Source organism: Gossypium arboreum, chromosome 1, assembly GCF_025698485.1.
Source record: "Gossypium arboreum isolate Shixiya-1 chromosome 1, ASM2569848v2, whole genome shotgun sequence".
NCBI classification, from domain to species: Eukaryota; Viridiplantae; Streptophyta; class Magnoliopsida; order Malvales; family Malvaceae; genus Gossypium; species Gossypium arboreum.
The window spans coordinates 76,002,795-76,026,798 of NC_069070.1; the positions used below are offsets into that span (position 1 = coordinate 76,002,795).

The following is a 24,004-nucleotide window of genomic DNA, read 5'->3' on the forward strand; positions in this document are numbered from 1 at the left end:
GACTAAATAATTTATTGTAACATTGTTTATATTTTTAAATATATATTTTAATTTTAATAGTGTATTTAATTTGTAAAAATATGATAAACTTAAAAGATTCTTTTAAACTTTATTAAATTTTATAATGGCTTGTTATGTAAAATTTTAAGTTGAATTATTATATATAAGAAAATTGAAAGAATTTATTATAAAAATATAATGTGCTAGACATAATTAATAAAAATTATATAAAATAGAGGGAAGGATTTATGTTGCAATTTTTCCTCCACAAATGCTTTTTTTTCTTTTCTTGTTACATGTCAAATTGTATAATGTGGATTGTCACATCCCAAAAAGCTGGGTTAGTAGAATCAAGTAATTAAGTATTGGCCTTGAGTTAGATATCAAAATTAGGGTTATAGTAATTAATTAAAATAATAATCGGGTTAAATATATATATATATATATATTAGTAGGGATTAAATTGAAATGAAGTTTAAATTAGAGGTCAAATGTGAAAATAATGAGTTTTAATTGAAATGAGATTTAATAGTAAAAGGGAAAGAATAGGATGGGGCCTTAAGGGAAATAAACCAATTTTTGAAAATTTGTTGGCTATATAAGAACACCCACCATCCCTTCCCTCTACATTTCTACTCATTTGACAATTTTCATTAGATCCAAATTGAAAGTTTTCTCCAATTTCAAAAGAAACTCATCTTTTCTCTTTCAATTTTCTATAATTTCTTAACACATTTTTGCTCAAATCGGTCCTAATCTCATGGAATTCTTCAAATTAAGGTAATAATCTATTTTCTCATGGTTAAAATAAATTAGATGTTTTAATTCGAGTTTTAATAGATCTCATGATTTAAAGGTTATTTTTACTTGAAAATGGTATCGTACTTGTGAGCTAAGTGACTATTTAAAAATTATTTTCAACTCATTTTGATGTAATTAAGAGGTTTTTAATCTTAATTTAACAAATCTCCAATGAATCTTGATGGATCAACGAGTTTTTTTACTCAAAGTGTTCTTGTTGAGCTTGATTTTTTGGAAAATAAAGATTCGGGAAATTGAGTGAAATTAGTGGTGAAGATATTTAATTAGATGTTAATTCGAATGATTAGAGGTAGAATTAATGTTTAGAAATGAGATCTAACTGGTGAAATTATAAAATTGGCAAAATTAGTTTTTGTGTTATAGAGCTCGCGGGGCTTAATAGTAATAGCAAAAGAGAGTGTTTTGATTATGTTACTACAGTTACTAATACATGTGTACTATGTTTGATGTGTGCAAAGTGACAAGTCAAGGAGAACCTTATCGAGCAAAGATAGAGGCAAGCAAAAGCTTACCTAGATTTGACAACGAGCAGAGAAATAACAGAGGTGAGTGGTCATGAGTGCTACAATTAAGCACTAGTTCGCGTGAGAAGGGGAGCTTAAGTAGTCTAAACACTTATCCTAAGTTCTTAGAGTAAGTGTTTCTGTCTCTGCGAGCTATGATAACATGCGAACTATACTATGCGAGCTTTGCTACAATTATGCGAACTGTGTTTTATTTATGCGAGCTATGTTATTGTGCAATTTATGCTATGTGCGAACCATTATATGTAAGCTATGTGTATTACAAATTATGCCTTATTGTGAACTATGTATAATTCGAGCTATACACTATAAACTATGCTATTTTGCGAGCTTTGCTAAGTTGCAAGCTATATTAATTGCAAACTGTGAATGTGTTAAAGGTGATATGTTGGCATTATGAACCCTTGAAATCGTTGGATATCATTGGCATGCCATAGGATTGTGAATACTCACCTTTATTATTGTGATAGGGCATTTTGGCCTGAAGGTAGTGTTGGAGAGACAAGGGAATGTAGAGCTAAGCTCCATTCACCAAAGATAGCGTGGTGTGTTTGGAGAGTGTTAGCACTCGTGCTACACTTATTGGAGATAGTGCAGGACTCTTTGAGTCATTTTTTGTGTTTAGAGATTTGTTTATTCAATGCATATGATTTATGATTACGTTTCACCGTCACAAATTGCCAATATATCAATATAATGTGTTATGAGTATGATATGTACGATACTATATACATTCTTCTAAGTCACAGTATACTATTAGGTTTCCTAAAGGTTATGTGAACTACTTATTTACATGCTATGACCATATGAGAATGTAAGTGAATTGTTTAATAATGTGTGTTAGGTTAGTACATTCAATTGTGGTATATTGTGAGAATTCACTGAGTTTCAATGAGCTCACGCTCCTTATATATACTTTGTAGAAAAATAGCTTGCGAGAAAAGTGGCGAAGTGAACCTTCCAAGTGACCCATTGCAAGGCAATTTTTTGAGTATGTTGACGTGTTTTTCAACCCCAAATAGTGAAGGCAATGTGGGACTATTCCAAGGTATTAGATTAGATTTAGAACTAGATTTTAAATAAATTTGATGGCTTGTAAATGGACATTACAAGCTATTTAAATTTTGGGTTTTTTTGGAAGCTTTTATAAAATGCTGGACGAATGTTTGAATGCTTAAATTGTGAAGGCGTGATAACTTGTACGTTTGATTGTTTGACTAACATGTAAATGCAGTTGGAAGAGCTCGTCGGACATTGAGGTAAGTCTCCAAATTGTTTAAGTATGTTTGAAACAATATGATGCTTGGTATGCATGAGAGATAAATTGTGACTTGTTGCGTGAAATTATTGATGCCTACAAACTGTCTAACTCAAACTCTTGGAAAACATTTTTGGAAACTTTTAACCTTGATGGTAAATTGACTTCAAATCAATTAATTTCTTTTAATAGCTTAATTTAATAGAAAATTTGCTTTTTTCGCTCTTTCAAAATTTTGATAATTTAATTTAAGCCATTTTAAACGAAAATTTCTCCCCAAAATTAATTAATTTTATCTTGATCCCAACTTAAAATTCTTGGATTTATCCATGAACTTGCCTTTTGAGAAAGATCAATTTCTAACCTTTTCCTATCAGTGATCGATGATGGTGGTTGGCGATGATAACGGGTTCTATGGTGGCTGCTAAGTTTTTTAGAGAAAGGTGAGAGAAAAATAAAAGGAAGAAGAAAGAGGAAATGTAAAGTAAATATATGTAAAAGATAAAATAATTTTGATTTTTTTTTTGTCTTGTAGCAACTCTTAATAAGTTGTTTTGTTTTTTAATAGATTTATTGATTTTATTGGTAATTGGTTAACAAAAGTATCAATTTTTTAAAAATAAGTAATTTAAGTATAGCTTCTAACAAAAAAATTAAGTAATAAAATAAAAATATAATTTAAGTACTAATTTATAGATTAAATCTTTCAACTTTTAAATCGATAAAATTACAATTATACATTATACAATAAACCCTAACATATTCAAAAAGATATGCATTAGATTCTTTTCATTTTGTATGTTAAATGCATAATGAAATTGATAAAAATGATTAATAAATATCAAATGAGGTAAGAGAAAATGAGGCAAGGTGATTATGAATGAAATGTGGGAGGGGCAATAGAAAGTATATCACTATAGTAAAGTAGGTATGGATTTAACAATACCACTCGCAGCATGATGCATACATCCTAAAATATAAGATATTTTTCTTATCCTTTTAAAGTTTTGAGAAAAGTGTTGGTATACGTGGGAGGCTTTTGACTGAATAATATTGCATGTTGAGTTTGAACTAGGTCGTTCAATGAGAATAAAAATATTGGAAGAATTTGGTTCAATTTAATTAATATATCTCCTAAAAATCCAGACAAAGCTTTATTTGAGATAGTTAGTTATAGTCACTAATCAAGGAACTTAGCAAAGGAAAATAAAAGAGATATACAAAGAAGGATGAGAACATGGAAACGAGATAGAGGGAAAGAGATCAAGAACTACTTATCCCAAATCCTCAACCCCTACTGCTACTCCTGCCACGCCTTTTTCCCATGGCCATGAGGTTCCTCTTTCCTTTCTTTCATTCTTTTCATCTATCTTTTTATGCTTTCTATTCATATCTATTCTTGCTTGAAACTGGTGTTTTTCTTCTGACATAGGCATTTTTAAAAGTAATCCGCAGCTGGGCTAGGAAAAAGTTTATGATAGGCTCGTAAGTCCAAATGTCTATCATAAATATTTATACATGGTTTTGATTACAACCATCAAGCTTGAAATAAAATTTAGATACTTTGGGTTGTCTTGTGATGAAATGTGATAGTATTAAATTACTACTTTGTAGTGTCATACTTTTTCCATTGGCGATTACGTTCTATATTACTTGGGGTTTCATTCATTTTATAGATGGTTTCTTCTCCCCAATCTATAATCAGCTAGGTATCAATGTTTTTGGTAAAGCATTTTTTCTCGAATCCTCTTTTAACTTATTTGGAAGATGTTGTTGAGTTTTTGAACAATTTATCTGGAGGAAGTATGAAGCTCAGTGTAAAACTTGAGCAACAACGTAATAAATCTGGATAAAGAATAACAAAAACTTTGATATTCAAGTCTGGAGGTTTTGAGCAAACGAACAGAATCTGGCTTGAACTATGAAAGAAAAAATTGAGAGAGAGAGTATTTCTCTTGAATGATTTCTATTGAAATTCATTGATCAAAAATATGGCATAATGCCAATACATATACTAGTCATAAGCTGGTCAGCTTTAACATATTTACTATTTTTAGATTTCATTGTAACTTGCACCGCTTACACATTACAACTTGCAAATCACAACTTGCACAATTAGGCAAGCTGATCTATCAATCTTATTAGCACCGAATGCATTAAATACATTACCTACTTAATTCTAATTTAACTAAGTTACAAAATATTACTTAAAGTAAAAAAATGAAACCAAAATTGAATAGTAGCATCAACTTCAGTAGTTGCATGTATTTTTTCTGGAAATACTACAGCAGCTTGATCTTCATACTTCATCCACATAACTTGGACTGCATGTACTTCATCCGCATAACTTATGTGGCATTGTCCGCTCCTTGGCTGCTTCATGTGTTGCATGCAGGCCAACTTCAACACTCCTCTTTGGCTTGCATGCTGCATAGTTTTGACTGAACCCTTTTACAACCAATTTTGTTTTGAATTTGTTTAAGCTACCATTAGCATTTTTCTTGGCTCGAAACACCCATTTCACTCCAATGAATTTTCTGTTGAGTGGTCTTTCAACTAGCTGCCAGGTCTAATTCTTCTCAATCATACTGATTTCATCAGCCGTTGCCTGTTTCCAGCCTTGATGAGCTTCAGCTTCTTCAAAGTAGCTTGGTTCAACTGCAGCCACATGAGCTCTTTCATAAATCTCAGCCAATAGTCTAGTGCCTTTGACTGGTTCATCGTCAATGTCCATTTCAGGACCATTTTGATAAGCTTCAGTCTGATCTGTCACCAAATCTTTAGCAGCAGTTTCTGGTTCATTTTTATCCCAGTTCCAGCTTGACTTGTCATCGAATACTACATCTTTGCTTACAGAAACTTTGTTTGTTGAAGGATCAAGTATTCTATAACCTTTCTTGATACTACTCTAGCCCACTAGAATACCAGGTTGAGCTTTCTTAGCAAGCTTGTCTCTTTTTGCTATTGGAACATGAGCATAACATACACATCCAAAGACTCTTAGGTGAGCTAGTGATGGTTTGAATTTGAACCAAGCCTCGAATGGAGTTTTCTGAGCCAAAGCCTTGGTTGGGAGCCTGTTTTCGAGGTAAATAGTAGTGTTAACTGCTTCTGCCCAAATCTTAGGTAAATTTCTTTCAAACATTAGGCACCTGACCATATCCATTAAGCTTCTGTTCTTTCTTTCACTTACACCATTTTGTTGAGGTGTATAAGTGTTGGTAAGCCAGTGTTTGATGCCTGCTTCATCACAAAACATATGTAACCCGGATGAAGTATACTTAGTCCCATTATCAGACCTCAATGCCTTCAACTTGCAACCTGTTTCAGTCTCTGCTACAACTTTAAACTTTAAAAATACTGGGGCACTTCTGATTTCTGTTTCAAAAAATAAATCCAGCAATATCTCGAGTAATCATCAATGAATAAGATGAAATACCTACTTCCATTCAGAGATTGAATCTTTATTGGACCACACACATCAGTGTGTACAAGTTGCAGTATTTCAGAACTCTCTAGGCTTTGTTTGTAGGAAATGGTAGTTTATCTTGTTTTCCTAGCTAACATACTTCACAAACTTCTACCTTTTCAATTGAGTTAGTGAAGTTTTCAACCAAATATTCTTTAGTTAGCTGAGCCATTGAGTTGTAGTTGACATGGCCAAGTCTTTTGTGCCACAGCTTGGATTCATCTTGAACAGCTGTGTAGGCACTGTCTGAGCTCTTATTCCAGTCCACAACAAAGCTCTTGTCAGCCATGGTCACTGTCATGAGTTTGGATCCATTTGGGTCATTGATTAGGCACTTCTTGCCTTTGAACACCACAGAGTAGCCTTTTTCTAGCAACTGAGCTATACTGAGCAGGTTTTTATCTATTTCAGGCACCAAAAGTACATTTGAAACAAGTTTGGTACCTGTGGGAGTGTCAATCAGCACATTTCCTTTGCCTTCTACTTTGATGAAACCTTCACCCTTGTTTTGAAGCTTCTGTCAATTGTCTTGAAGATAGCAGTATTAGGAGTCATGTGGTTTGTGCAACCACTGTCAATTAGCCATCTTTTTGTGGCTTTTCTTTTGGAAGCTGAGCTAGAAACTACAAAGACTTGCTCTTCTTGGTCACTACCTTCTTCTACTACTTGAGCTTTAGCTCTTGGCTGTTGAGGTTGATTTGGCCTCTGTTTGCCTTTTTTTTTGCAAACTTCGTCTACATGGCCCATCTTTTTGCAGATTTTGCACTGCACATCAGGCCTAAACCAACATACTTCACCCATATGACTTACCCTTCTGCAATGTGGGCAAGGTGGATATCTTCTTTCACCATTTATTCTAGGCTTGTCTTTCCAGGTTTTCTCCCCTTTGTAGGCAGAGGAGTTTGAGGCTGGCCTGGCTTTGGCTTGGAAGGCACCTTCTTGATGCTCCTCCAGTCTACTTGCTCTCCTTTGCTCTTGAGCATAAAGAGCATTGATCAACTCTATCAATGATATGCTGGTCAGGTCTCTTGAGTCTTTAAGAGATGAGATCTTTGCCTCATACTTTTCAAGTAAGGTTGAGATCACCTTCTCCACAATTTTTGCTTCACTAAATTGTTCTTCAAGTAGCCTTATGCTGTTTACTACAGCCATGATTCTGTCTGAGTATTGCTTCACTGTTTCTTCTTCCTTCATCTTCAAGTTTTCAAAGTCCCTTCTTAAATTCAGTAGCTATTACTGCCTTGTTCTTTTAGTCCCTTGGAACTCCTCCTTCATCTTATCCCAAGCCTGCTTTGGTGACTCACAAGCCATGATTCTTGTGAAAATCACATCAGACACATTATTTTGGATGCAAGACATGGCTTTGTGCCTTTTGGTTCTTTCATTTGAATGTCATCTAATTTGAGCCACTGTTGGATTGGCTCTAAGAGGTGCTGGTTCAACATTTGAGTTGACAACCTCCTATAGGTCAAATGCCTGTAGGTAAGTCTTCATTTTTACTACCCAAATGTGGTAGCCTTCTCCATTGAAGACTGGTGGTGCAACTGGTGAAAAACTTGAGGAAGACATGGTTTTTAAGGATTGAAAATGACAAGTCCATTAAGAATAGGGCTCTAGATTCCAATTGTTGGGTTTTTTGAATAATTTATAAGGAGGAAGTATGAAGCTCAGTGAGAAACTTGAGCAACAACGTAATAAATCTGGATAAAGAATAACAAAAACTTTGATATTCAAGTATGGAGGTTTTTGAGCAAACAAACAGAATCTGGCTTGAACTATGAAAGCAAAAATTGAGAGAGTATTTTTCTTGAATGATTTCTATTGAAATTCATTGATCAAAAAGATGGCATAATGCCAATACATATACCAGTCATAAGATGGACAGCTTTAACATATTTACTATTTTTAGACTTTATTGTAACTTGCACCGCTTGCACATTACAACTTGCAAATCACAACTTGCACAATTAGGCAAGCTGATCTATCAATCTTATCAGCACTGAATGTATTAAATACATTACATACTTAGTTCTAATTTAACTAAGTTACAAAATATTACTTAAAGTAACAAAATGAAACCGAAATTGAATAGTAGCATCAACTTCAGCAGCTGCATGTATTTTATCTGGAAATACTACAGCAGCTTGATCTTCATACTTCATCCACATAACTTGGACTGCATGTACTTCATCCGCATAACTTAAGTGGCATTGTCTGCTCGTTGGCTGCTTCATGTGCTACATGCAAGCCAACTTCAACAGATGTAATTGCACATTCCAATTGATGCTGAAGGGACTCAGTTTGAATATAATATCAAAGGAAATAAAAACAAGCGATTTTAACAATGATACAAGTCTAAGATTTGCTACCTCCATCACTTTCATCTTTTTAATTGGTATTTTCATGTCATCTTGGTTGGGAGCTTCAGTTCTTACACTTGGTGAATGGTTTATCAAGAAAATGCCACTAGTGAGCTATATTTATTCTGCCTCAAAGCAAATTAGTGTTGCAATATCACCAGGTAAAGTCTTTAAATTTCTAGACTTTCGATTAACATGGCTAAATTACCAGCATGAAAACCACTTTTGCAGATAAAAAAATCTAATGCTTTCAAAGAAGTGGCAATCATAATACACCCACGTATGGTTTCAATATATGTTTGGATTTATTACTTCTACAGTTGTTCTTCAGAAGGGCGTTGGTGAAGAAGAACTGTGTTGTGTTTATGTTCCCACAAATCATCTCTATTTGGTTGATTTGTTTCTGATTAGTTCAAAGGATATTTTGAGGTCTACTTTATCAATTCGAGAAGGGATCGTTATTCGAAACTCCAAAACTCAAAATTACGATCTAACAAATCCTTTATATATTTTTGGTGATTTAAATTTTTGGGGGGGGTTTTGCTTTCTTTTTTTTTGCAAAAATTGTAATTTCTGGGGGCATGTCTGTGCTTAAAATATTTACCACAACCGATCCACTGGGCAATCCAACAACAAGAATTGTCAACTTCGAAGCATTAGTATGAAAATGAATTACAATGATTAGAGTGAATTCCATTTATGTATATATACGTGTATAGATATATGTTTAATCATTCAAGAAATCCAACTTTTGAGAAGGTAGGAAAAATGACTTTTGAACTTTTGATTAGAATTCTAATATTTAGGATTCTTTTATTACATAAGTCAACACCTTTGGCAAACTTAACCTTACCTAATCCCCTTCCCCCTCCTATAAGTTATGCAGTTTCATTCAAAAAGAATGGTAAAAAAATGGTTCAAAAACAACTTTATCAAAATCCTCTCTTTCCTAATCATTCCACACTTACAAAGTTTCTACAACTCAATCAGTTAAGTGTTTTACCCATAATGTACGAACCTAAAATCGAAATTTTATAGAAAATAGACAATATTAAGTGAAGTGTTAACTATTAGGGGTCAGCATTCGGTCGAATCGGATCGAATGAAAAAAATTCGAGTCACGTTTTTGTAAGAAAGTGTGTAACCGTATGCCTTGTTTTGATAACCGGCTGAAAACCGAAAATGTGTGTGTTGTTTACTCTGCTATGACTGTAGATCGGAAAAATGTCGAAAAGCTGGAAATATAGCGTATGACGCCACACGAGCGTGTGATCGCACGTGTGGTGAATCGAGCTCACAAAACGTGGGCGTACGACGAGTAAGGCCACCATGAACGAATTCGTGGGCTTAGGCCGTAGTGGGCCACTTGAGCCACAAAATGGGCCCAATGGGCTCGTGGGCGCACGTGGGTAAATTTTGCTGTTAAGCGAGAAGTAGTTGGACTTGACATGTTGCGCACATAACTTAGGTTATTTTGGGCCTCAATGGACCGAAATGGGCCGTGTGGGCCCAATGGGCTCGTGGGCCCACACGGATAAAATCTGCGGTAATTGACTATTAATGAACCAGGCTATGGTGTACACATAGTCGTATCTAAATTTGGGCTAAATGGACCACATGAGCGTGTGGGCCCACTTGGGCCGAGTATTGGGTCTTAGTACCACTTGCACCGATATGATCATTTAGGTTGTCTGTGTCGCTCGAGGCGACTGTAGACCTTCAGAGAGGTCGTTATATAACCGTAATGCCCTTGTAGAGTAAAATAACCATAATGGCCCTGTAGAGTAAAATGACCGTAATGCCCCTGTAGGGTAAAATGACCGTAATGCCCCTGTATGGGTAAAATGACTGTAATGCCCCTGTAGGGTAAAATGACCATAATACCCCTGTATGGTAAAATGTCAGTTATGCCCTTATGTTCCGTATGAATGATATGCTTATGATTTACATATATGATTGTATTGAGTATGACTTTGCGTACACATAATATTTATGACACGACATACTGCATGGGTAGGGATTTTGATACGAAGGAAATTCTGTACTGGTGACTATGTCACATTTACTGTTACTAGAGGCTATGCCATATTTACTGATACTGGTGGCTTAGCCACATATATGATATTGATTTATCAATTTTCAAAAAACACTTCGATGTGACATGCCAGATTCGGCCATAACGTCTAGGCCGGGTTTAAGGTGTTACAGAGCAGATATTGTACGGACTCGTGAAGAGGGTGATGCAAATGATGTGGTGACAGGTATATTTTTATTGCATTCAAAACCTGTTTATGCTTTACTAGATCCAGGATCTTCACACTCATATGTTAACACAAAATTGGTTGAGTCAGAGAATTTAAAATATGAGATGTCTAGAGTATCAATAGTGGTGTCCAGTCCATTGGGGCAATCTTTGCTAGTGGATCAGGTGTGTAGGAGATGTCCATTAATGATACAAAACATAATCTTCCCTGTTGATTTGTTAATAATGCCATTTGGTGATTTGATATGATTCTGGGAATGGATTGGCTTTCAGAGCACAAGATGATATTAGATTGTTGTAAAAAGAAGTTTATTGTTCAGAGTGAAAATGGGGATAAGATTGAGGTGAATGGCATTCGAACTAGTGAATCAACCCGTGTTATTTCTACAATTCAGGCTAATAAACTTCATCATCAGGGTTGTGCAGCTTTTTTGATTTATGTTATTAATTCAGATTCTGTTGAAAGTCAATGCAGTAAAATTCGAACTATTTGTGAATTTCCTGATGTATTTCCTGAAGAATTACTGGGATTACCACCAGATCAGGAGGTTGAATTTGTAAATGAAGTATATCCTGGTACAACTCCGGTATCTATACCCTCGTATCGTATGTCACCTACAGAGTTAAAGGAATTGAAGGTACAATTACAAGACTTATTGGATCGTGACTTTATACGTCCTAGTATTTCATCTTGGGGAGCTCCAATACTTTTTGTCAGAAAGAAGGACGATTCAATGCGACTATGTATTTATGTCAGTAATTGAAAAAGGTGACGATTAAGAATTGATACCCTCTAATTGATGATTTATTTGACCAGTTAAAAGGAGTTTCAGTCTTTTCAAAGATTGATTTGAGATCGGGTTATTATCAGCTGAAGGTGAAAGAAAGTAATATACCGAAGACAGCATTCCGAACATGGTATGGACATTCTGAATTTTTAATGATGCTATTTGGATTGAGAAATGCTCCAGCCGCATTTATGGATCTTATGAACCGTATTTTCCAACCGTATTTGGATTAGTTTGTGGTAGTTTTCATTGATGATATTCTGGTCTATTCGAAGTCCGAATCTGAACATGAGCAACATCTCAGAATTGTTTTGAAAATATTATAGGAGAAACAGTTATACGAGAAGCTTAGTAAATGTGATTTATGTTTATCAGAGGTTGTATTCTTAGGGCATGTTGTTTGAGCAGATGGGATAAGAGTTGATCCAAAGAAGATTGAAGCAATTGTTCAGTGGAAAGCATAAAAGAATGTGTCAGAGGTTCGTAGTTTCCTTGGATTGGCTGGCTATTATCGAAGATTTGTAAATGAATTTTCGAAGATAGTTTTACTAATGACAAAGTTGTTGCAAAAGAATGCTGAGTTTGTCTGGGATGATCAGTATCAAAAAAGTTTTGAAAAATTGAAGAAAATGTTGACTGAAGCTCCAGTTTTGTAACACCCCTAACCCGTATCCGTTGCCAGACTAGGGTTAAAGGTGTTACCAGACAAATCAGAACATTTAGCATTCATTTCACAAATATCATAGCATCAAAAGTTAAACATCAACATAATGTCCCTTATTTAGGTCATCGAGACCTGAAAAATTCTTTAGAAAGGGGTTGGGACTAAACCGAGCTCATACAAAATTTTTCAAATCTTAAACATTTTTCAAAGTTGTACAGGTCACACGTCCATGTGAACAGGTAGTGTGCCTAAAACGGTTTTAGACATGCCCGTGTGTCTAGGCCATGTCAAAATAGGGCATACATACTGACTTAATCACATGGCCACAAGACATGCCCGTGTGTCTTGGTAGTGGTCGAAACTGACTTGGGTCACACGGCTAACCACACGCTCGTGTACCTTGGCCTTGCTCAAGACTGACTTAAAATCGCAGGGTACCCCAAGGGACACACAGTCATGCAACATGACCCTGTGGCGCACACGACTGAGACATATGCCCGTGTCTCTGCCCGTATGGACAAAAATAGGCCATTTGAAAAGCCAATTTGCCGCCCAATTTGGGTCAAACCTACAAGCATTAAACCAATCACATTTGCACTATAATTTCAGCCAATTTTAGTACCAAAACATACATCATTCATGCTATATTATTATTAACCAAATTCAAGCCCATAAACTATACTCAATCATATCAAATCATAAGCCAAAGTCATATTGAAACATATATTTCATAACTCCAATTCACCTCATTCATTCACATGCTATAAACTTACCAATTTCACAATTTTGCACATACCAAACTTACCAAAATTGACCATTTCACTAGGCCATAGAAGCATATCAAAACATACCATTTATGAACACAAGCATATACTAAATTAATTCATAATCTCATCTATAACCAAGCCATATCACATGGCTAGATATAAAAATCACAAAACATAACCAAAATCCTCTAGCTTATACATGCCATACTTCAATATATACATTTTCAAAAGGTACCAAAATAGAGTTCGGTAGTGTGGTAATGATCCTCGACAATCCCCGAGCTCTCAGTAGCTTCAATATCTATGAAATAGTTGAAAAGCACACAGAGTAAGCTTTCAAAATCTCAATAAGCCATATACAAATAAACTTAACAAATAACATCAATTCATTCATATAATTTAAGGTAAACACATTCACATAGCCATATATCTCTTACATTTCATTCGAACATGATTTACATATACATATCATAACTCATTCTCATAGCAACTCATACTTATATCATATATTCACCAAGGTACATATACTTACCTTTCATTCTAAAACATAGTATACAATTCAAACGTACCTAAGTCGAATGCAAATTCACATAATCAATTATTTTCTCAGAATGCCCATTGAACTGTTTGAAATCATAAGGATACACGGATAACTCAGAAATCTCGTACAATGCTAACGTCCCAGACGTGGTCTTACATGTGATCAAACATCGATGCCACTGTCCCAGACAAGGTCTTACACGAAATCATATATGATGTCAACGTCCCAAACGTGGTCTTACACGTAAATCATAAGTCGATGCCAACGTCCCAGACATGGTCTTACACGATAACACATATCAGATCCTATGTCATGATATATGTATCCTAGCTATTCCTAAGGTTCGTATGGAGCTTTTCGGACGTCGCAACTTTGTCGATACTTTCTCTAATGTCTCATTCTTCTCAACTCATATATTCATTCATCATAGTTGAATAGCATATAATAGATAATAATTCAATTTATAACATATTTATCTGTATATAGACTTACCTCGTACGGATTTGGATAGATGGAATTGGCTACTCGACGAATTTCGACTTTCCTTGATCTAATTTCGTTTTCTTTAGTTCTTGATCTATATAAATTCAAATTTAACTCTTTTATTCACCAAATCATTCAAATCAATCCACAAACACACATTTAGAGCATCTTACAAATTAGCTCTCACATTTTCACATTTTGACAATTTAGTCCCTAATCACAAAAATTACAAAATACACAAAATTTGCATATACCCACGTTAGGCCAAATTCTCATAGTATTCATACATGTTCATATTTTCATTTATTTTACATTTTAGTCCCTTAATTTACAAATTTCACTATTTAGCCCAAATTACTCAAATTCTTCAAAAATTCAAATACAAAATATGTTAACCCAAAACATATCTTTCATTTACCAACAACTAACTTCACAAAGCTTATAATTTCATCAATGGCTCAACTCAAAATCATCAAAAAAAAAATCAAAAATTGAGACATGGGCTTGATAGTATACAAAGCAACGATTACAAAAACGTAGAAATTATCAAAAACGGAACAAAACTCATACCTCAATCAAAAATTTGCTTGGCCGAACCCTAAAAAGCTTATTTTCTTTCTTTTTCTTGTGATTTTCGGCAATAAGGATGAATGAATCATCCATTAACATATTTTCTTTTATTAATATTAACATAAATTATCAAATACCATTTTTAACCTTAATGAAATAATAATAAAAGCTTATAATTGTTGTCCATAAAAGTCCATTAACCATGTTAATGGTCCATTTACAACATAAGGATCTCTCAAGTATAAAGACATAACAAATAGACACTTTTAACAATTAGCAAGCAACTTTTACATTTTATGCAATTAGGTCCTTCTCACAAATTAAGCACACAAATGATCGAATTTTCATACAAAACTTTCACACATGCTAATTTAAATTTTATAAACACAGAAAATAATATTAAAATAATTTTTTGACTCGAATTTTTGGTCCCAAAACCACTATTCCAATAGGGTTTAAACCAGACTGCTACAATTCTTCGCCTTTAGGGATTTTCATCCCTGAAAATCTTACCATTGACCAGATTCAGATATTGTTGTCTTATAACATCTTTAGGCTACCACGTAGCCTCTTCAACACCGCGTCGATGCCACATTACTTTTACTAACGTAATTTTCTTATTTCGCAGTTCTTTAACCTCACGAGCTAAGACACGGACCGATTTTTCTTCGTAGGTCATATCAAACTGAATCTCAATCTCAGACTGAGAAACTACATGCGAAGGATCAGATCTGTATTGTAGAAGCATCGATACATGAAACACATCATGAATCTTTTCTAACTCTGGTGGAAACAACAATCTATATGCAACCGGTCCTATACACTCGATAATCTCATACAGCCCAATAAACCTCCAACTCAATTTTCCTTTTCTGCCAAATCGTAGTACTTTCTTCCACGGTGAGACTTTCAAAAACACTTTGTCGCCGATCTCAAATTCAATGTCTTTTTAAATCTGCGTAAGATTTCTAATGATCCGAAGCTACTTTCAAACTATCTCAAATCACTTTTACTTTCTGTTCAGTCTCTTTAATCAAATCAACCTCGCGTATCTTATTTTCACTGAGCTTAGTCCAACACAAAGGTTTACGGCATTTGTAACCATATAAGCTTCGTACGGTGCCATTTTAATGCTGGATTGAAAACTGTTATCATAAGCGAATTCAATCAAAGGCAAATACTATTCTTACGTACCTTCAAACCCAAGAATACAACATCTTAACATATCCTCGAGTATCTGAATAATCCACTCAGATTGACCATCCGTCTGCGGGTGAAAAGCAGTACTAAAATGCAATTCCGTACCTAAAGCCTCTTGCAACTTCTTCCAGAATTGCGAAGTGAATCTCGGATCTCTATCTGGCACAATAGACAAAGGTACTCCATGCAATCTTACAACATCAAAAATTTATAACTTAGCTAACTTATCAAGCGAGTAATCGGATCATACCGGAATAAAATGAGCTGCTTTCGTCAATCGATCAACTATAACCCAGATTACATCTTTCTTTCTTGGAGATAAGGGTAAACCCGAAACAAAGTCCATTGTCACCCAAGAAAGAAAGTCCATTGTCACTCTATCCCATTTCTATTCCGGAACCATAATTGACTGTAACAAACCTAACGACACTTGTTCAGCTTTAACTTGCTGACAGATCAAACATTTCGAAACAAATTCGAAGATACCTCTTTTCATTCCAGTCCACCAGTAATGCTGTTTCAAATCATTATACATTTTCGTATTACCCAAATGTACATATAACCGACTATTGTGAGCTTCGTTCAAAATCATCTGAACCAACTCTGGATTTCTCGGAACACAAATTCGATCTCGAAATCTCAAACAATCATCTTTATCAACTCTAAATTTTAAATCAGAATCTAAATTACACTAAGCTCGTTTTGCTAAAATCTCATTATCAAATCTTCTGAGCTTCGATAATCTGTTGAATGAATAACGGTCTTGCCTTTAATTCGGCTAAAACTAAACCATCATCGGACACAACCAAATGAGAATTCATCGCACGTAGAGCAAAAAGTGATTTTTGACTCAAAGCATGAGCAATAACATTTGCTTTTCTCGGATGATAATCAATCACAAGCTCATCGTTTTTTAGCAATTCTAGCCATCTTCTCTGTTGCAGATTCAAATCTTTCTGAGTCATCAGATATTTCAAACTCTTATGGTCAGAATATACATGACATTTCTCACCAAACGGATAGTGACGCCAAATCTTTAAAGCAAATATGATCACAGCTAACTCAAGGTCATGAGTCGGATAGTTCTTTTCATGTGGCTTTAACTGTCTCGAAGCATAAGCAATGACTTTTCCTTCCTACATAAAAACACATCGCAGACCGTTTAACTAAGCATCACTATAGATCACAAATTGTTTACCCGATTCTGGTTGTACTAACACTAGAGCTTCAGTCAATAGGGTTTTCAACTGATCAAAGCTTTTCTGATAGTTTTCAGACCATTAAAACTTCACCTCTTTCTGAAGCGATTTCGTCAACGGAGTCGCAATCATCGAAAAGCCTTTTACGAACCATCTATAATAACCAACAAATCCCAAAAAAACTACAAACTTTGGAGACATTTCTTGGAGGCTTCAAATCAAAAATAGCTAAAATTTTGCTCAGATCGACTCAAATACCTGATGCTGATACAATATGACCCAAAAAACCAACTTCTCGTAACCAAAATTCACATTTACTAAACTTCGCACATAATTGCTTATCACGCAAAGTCTATAATACTATTCTTAGATGCTCAACATGCTCGGATTCATCACGCGAATAAATCAATATGTCATCAATGAATACAACGACAAATCGATCTAAATAGAGTCTTAAAATTTTGTTCATCAAATCCATAAAGACAGTAGGTGCATTTGTTAATTTGAAAGGCATAACTAAGAATTCATAGTGACCGTACCTCGTTCTGAATGCAGTTTTCAGAATGTCTGAGTAACACCCCTAACCCAATTCTGTCGTTAGAGGGTTATGAGGTATTACCTAACAATCACAACAACATTTGAACACTTATATTGCAAAATTAGACTATACAATACTATGCTACCAAGCCGAATTTATAAATAAATATATTTCTAATCAAAATTTTAAGCTTATAAAAAAAATATGTTATAAAAACTCATGCCAATATAAAACTACACAGTAAATTCAACATGTATATGCAAACATAGTATAATGTATGCGCATAACAAGAAAATATGAAAAGAATTCATTAATAAAACTAACATAAATCAGTGTCATGGTTTCTTTGGTCTCTTTTGAATCTGGTTAGTTACCAACTCATTTGCTTATACTTACTTACAAAGTCAATTGACCATTTTACGAATTCATTTAAAAACAATTAATAGGTTAAACTGAATGCCATCAATGCTTGATATTTACTCAACAAAATAAGATATATATATATACTTAACAAAAATTATGCGCATGAAGTAACGTTATAACAAGACCAAATGTGCATCATTTCTCATCAATGTTTAAGGAAAATGACCATGCCCATGTCAACCATTTTGAACGTCTATATAAAACCATATATGCTCAATGTGCATACCAAAATCATATATATATAATAAATCGAATATAAATACCAATTAATAAGCTTAAAACATACTCATGCTTGCCATTACCAATGAATATCAATAACCAACCCACAATTGATCAAATTATAAGTATAAATATTCGATCATCAACCAAGAACATATAAAACAACTCACTTATCACAACATATACATATCACGATTAAACTTACACCACCATAGCATATAATACTTAAACTCGATTAATGCTCATTATTCCATCATATTCAAATTTTACCAAACTAATATTATAACCCATATTGATCGTTACGATAATCAAATACGCATAGTTTAGATATCACAAATAAAGGCAAACTCAAACCACAACCAAACATAACCAAACTTTAACATGTAAATTAAGTCATTTTCGCATGACTTAACCATTATACATATATGAAATTTAAAAATCTCCAAAAGAGTTATTAGCTTATACATGCCATAAGTACCAAACCAACTTTTAAAAGTACCAAAATATTGAAGATAGTGTGGATGACTTTACTAACGATCCCCGAGCGCGTAACGATCTCCAAAATCTATAAAATAGAGACAAGAAAAACACATCCGAAGTAAGCTACATAGCTTAGTAAGTTATAAGCATCAAAAACTCCAAATTCAATTTAATAGTCTAGTATCATCTAACTAAGTCATGCTACTAGATCATTTAGTCAATATCTTACCACATTCAAGGCAATTTATTAATCATATACTCAATTTCAACTAAGTCCAATATGCATCTGCTCAACCACAATACACTACATTACTCTCAAACACAAAACCGAATGCATTTAGCATTCCATCATCGTATAACATTAATATATTCGAGCACAAAGCCATTAAAACCAATCTATCATTATATATACTTTCAATTTATAATATCCATCACATAGAATCGATACTCACTTGCACAAACTTGAGCTATACATCATAGTTTTTCATCAAGAAATTTGAAGCTTTAATTCATTCAACCATTCCTGATCTACTCAAATAAATCGCACACCTAATGCTAATGTTTACTCAAAAATATATATCGAGTTTGCACACTTAGTGCTCGATATTTAAACTCGCGCACTTAGTGCTCAAAAACCACATTCACACACTTAGTGCAAGATTCACATCCGTAATCGTTTATACTCGCACACTTAGTGCCTAAATTTCATTACTCAATACACATAAATTTAAATTCATCAATTTCCTTTGAATTCGGCAACATCAATATTTCATGTAATTCAATTCGGCTCATATACTTAAATTGATTTAAATTTAATCAACAACACAAAAAAAATTTTGCTTAATAACTTACCTCGAATATCGATGGACAATTAAATTCGACTACTCAACGATTTTTTATTTTCCCCGATCCACGTCCAATCTTTTTGGTTCTTGATCTAAAAAGTTCCAAATTAAGCTCATTCAAATAGAATTTCATTCATTTAAGTCCAAATACAAATAATTGAGCAATTTACCAATTTACCCCTAACATTATGCACTTTTACAATTAAATCCAATTTTCACAAAACACAAAATATGAAGAATTTGCATAAACAATGCTAGGGCCGAATGTTCACTAGGCTTATATAAGTCCTCCCATTTCACTAATTTCACAATCTAGTCCTTCAATTTAGTATTTTCACAATTTAACCCTAAATGCTCAAAATTACCAAAAATTCCAATACCAAAAATGTTAATCTAACACATTTATTTTATTTTCTAACATCAAACATAAATTTCATCAAACTATCAACAATGACACTTCATGAATACATAATCAAATTTCAAAATTTCAGGTATGGGCTTTATAGTATTCAAAGCAACGATCTCAAAAGCTTAAAAATTAATAAAAACCGAACTCAAATCACTTACCTAATTGAATTTGCAAGGACCAAAAATATCAAAGCTTAAACTTTCTTTTCTTTCTCTTAGTTTCGGCCAAAAATATCTTTTATCAAATATAATATATTAACATGTATTAAAATATACCATAATGCCATAAAATATAATAAACATTCAAGTCATTAATTCCTGCATATTGGCCGGCCACTAATTCCTATTTATGGACAAATTGAAACCTTAATATTCCATAATATAAAAACAATCATAATTTGGCCCTTATACATTAACCCTTAAAATTTCCATTTTACGCGATTAAACCCTTTTTCATCAATCGACCTCCAAACACTAAAATTTTTAAACGAAGCTTTCATAAAAGCAAATTCACACATTTTAAACATAGAAAATAATATTAAAATATTATTCTAACTCGGATTCATGGTCCCAAAACCACAGTTCTAATTAGGGTCAAAATTGGACTGTTACACTGAGTCTTTTACTCGCAACTGATAATAGCATGATCTCAAATCTATCTTCGAAAACACAGTAGCTCCTTTCAATTGATCAAACAAATATCAATTCGAGGCAAAGGGTATTTATTCTTAATAGTCACTTTATTCAACTAACGATAATCAATGCACATTCTCATTGTACCGTCTTTCTTTTTCACAAACAGAACTTGTGAACCCCAGGGTGAGAAACTCGGTCTAGCAAACCCTCTATCGGTCAACTCTTGCAACTGAGATTTTACTTCTTTTAACTTGGTCGGAGCCATTCTATATGGAGCTATCGAAATCGGATTAGTCCCAGGCACTAATTCAATGCCAAATTCAACTTCTCAAATCGAAAGTAATCCCGAAACTTCTTCAGGAAACACATTAGGGAATTCACAGACAACAGGCACTGATTCAACTTTCTTTTCTGACACTTTCGAATCGATCACATAGGCAAAGTAAGCTTCACAACCTTTTCTCACAATACTCAAAGCTTTGATTGACGAAATCACAGTCGGTAACCCATTCAAATCACTGGATTCAATTCAAACTATTTCATCATTCTTGCATCTCAAATCAATATTTTTCCATTTGCAATTCACAATAGCATTTTGCAAAGTTGGCCAATCCATACCAAGAATTATATCAAAATCATCGAAAGGTAATAGCATCAGATCAGCCGGAAAATAATTGTCTCGAAACATCAACGGACAATTCTTACAGACTTCATCAACCAAAACACATCTACCTAGGGGGTTCAATACTTTAATTACGAACTCAGTAAACTCTACAGGCAAAGTCTTACTGTTCACTAAGTTCATGCATATATAAGAATGCGTTGATCCAGGATCTATCAAAGTAATCACAGAAGTATCGTAAAAAGTAAATGTACCCGTTATAACATCAGGAGACGAAGCTTCCACACGAGCTCAAATGGCGTAGGCTCTAGCAGGTACACGAGCCTCGGATCTAACAGCAGTGTCTTTAGTTCCCCTCTGACTGCCATTCATATTACCCGTATTTCTAGAAGGTCTACCACGAGATGCATTGCCACTTGGCCTCGGATTTTGCACAATTTCTTGCTCAACAGATTCAGGGTAATCACGGATGAAATGGTCTAATGATCCACATTTGAAACAAGCCCGATCGTATAGTATACAATTGCCTAGATGTTTTTTACCACAGTGTTTACACTCGGGTCGATCAGATCAAACATTTCCAACACTGGTAATAGATGTAGCTGGAGCTCTGAAGCTCGAATGTGATCTAGCATGATCTCACTCAAATGTCCCACATTAGCCTTTAAACAACTAAAATCATCTCAAAATTTCTTTCACATAGACTGAAATGATTTACTTGCAGATCTCTTTCTCATATCTCTAGCTTCAAAATCAACTTTTCTTTTTTCTTTCCTGAGTTCTTCAGCTTTACAGGCTCATTCAACAAGCACAACAAATTCTTTTATCTCTAGAATCCCAACTAACAAATAGATATATTCAGTCAAACCATCCTCGAATCTTTTACACATAATTGCTTCAATCGAGACTCATTCTCGTGCATATTGGCTCAGTCTCACAAATTCTCACTCGTATTCTGTAACAGACATACGGCCTTTTTTAAGCTCAAGAAACTCTTTACGTTTCTTATCGATGAATCTCTGACTGATGTATTTCTTCCAAAATTTAGCTTGGAAGAAATCCCAAGTGACTCGTTCCCTCAGAACCACGGATATTAAAGTCTTCCACCAGTGATAGGTTGTATCTCTTAGAAGCGAAACGACATACTTTAGGCATTCATCGAGAGTCAATGACAATTCATCAAATACTCTTATCGTATTCTCTAACCAAAACTCAGCTCTCTTAGCGTCATCATTTGTAGTAGCTCAGAATTCTTCGGCCTCATATTTTATAATTTTATCAATCGGTGGCTTGCTTAACTGAATCGGATTTGCTTGTGGCATAGCGGAGGCTTGTGGAGGATTAGGCGGGATTAGGGGTAATGTACTAACTGAACCAATCATTCATCATTTGATAGAAGGCTTGCCTAGCAGTAGCCGGTCTAGAGTCGGATGGCGTTGTCCCTTGTGCGGGAGCAGGTGCATTACTCTCGACATCGTCAGCTACGGCTCATTCGGATCCATTTGCTATATAAAAACACATTTTCATTGTCAGGATTCATCACACTATCGCAATTCATAAATATAGCATATATAGCTAGACTCACATATGCTACGTTAGTCCTAGAATCAACTAAATCGTAGCTCTGATACTAACCAAAAGTAACACCCTTAACCTGTATCCATCACCAGACTAGGGTTAAAGGTGTTACCGAAAAAATAGAAACATTTAGCATTCATTTCACAAACATCATAGCACCAAAGGTCAAACATCAATATAGTGTCCCTTATTTAGGTCATCAAAACCTTAAAAATGCTTTAGAAAGGGGTCGAGACTAAACCGAGGTCATACAAAAATTTTCAAATCTTAAACATTTTTCAAAGTTGTACAGGTCACACGCCCGTGTGAATAGGTCGTGTGCTTCAAAAGGCTTTAGACACGCTCGTGTGTCAAGGCCATGTCAAAACAGGGCATACATACTGACTTAATCACACGGCCACAAGACATGCCTGTGTGTCTTGGCAGTGGTCGAAACTGACTTGGGTCACACGGCTAACCATACACTCATGTGCCTTGGCCGTGCTCAAGACTAAATTAAAATCGTAGGGTACCCCAAGGGACACATGGCTGTGCAACATGACCGTGTGTCACACACGACTGAGACACATGCCTGTGTCTCTGCCCATATGGACAAAAATAGGCCACTTGAAAAGCCAATTTTCCGCCCAATTTGGGTCAAACCTACAAGCATTAAACCAAGCACATTTACACTATAATTTCAGCCAATTTCAGTACCAAAACATACATCATTCATGCTATATTATTATCAACCAAATTCAAGCCCATAAATTATACTCAATCATATCAAATCATAAGCCAAAGTCATATTGAAACATATATTTCATAACTCCAATTCACCTCATTCATTCACATGCTATAAACTTACCAATTTCACAATTTTGCACATACCAAAACTTACCAAAATTGACCATTTCACTAAGCCATAGAAGCACATCAAAACATACTATTTATGAACATAAGCATATCCCAAATTCATTCATTATCTCATCTATAACCAAGCCATATCACATGGCTAGATACAAAAATCACAAAAACATATCCAAAATATTTTAGCCTATACATGCCATACTTCAATATATACATTTTCAAAAGGTACCAAAATAGAGTTCGATAGTGTGGTAATGATCCTTGACAATCCCTGAACTCTCAGTAGCTTCGATATCTATAAAACAATTGAAAAAACACACAAAGTAAGCTTTCAAAAGCTTAGTAAGCCATATACAAATAAACTTAACAAATAACATCAATTTATTCATATAATTTAAGGTAAATACATTCACGTAGCCATATATCTCTTATATTTCATTTGAACATGATTCACATATATATATCATAACTCATTCTCATAGCAACTCATACTTAAAT

At 34.4% G+C, this 24,004-nt stretch overlaps 1 pseudogene; it reads left to right on the plus strand.

Annotated features, from left to right (window-relative positions):
- Positions 1-1,252: 1,252 nt before the first annotated feature.
- Positions 1,253-9,098, plus strand: LOC108481736 (protein LIKE COV 3-like; annotated as a pseudogene).
- The last annotated feature ends 14,906 nt before the right edge of the window (positions 9,099-24,004 follow it).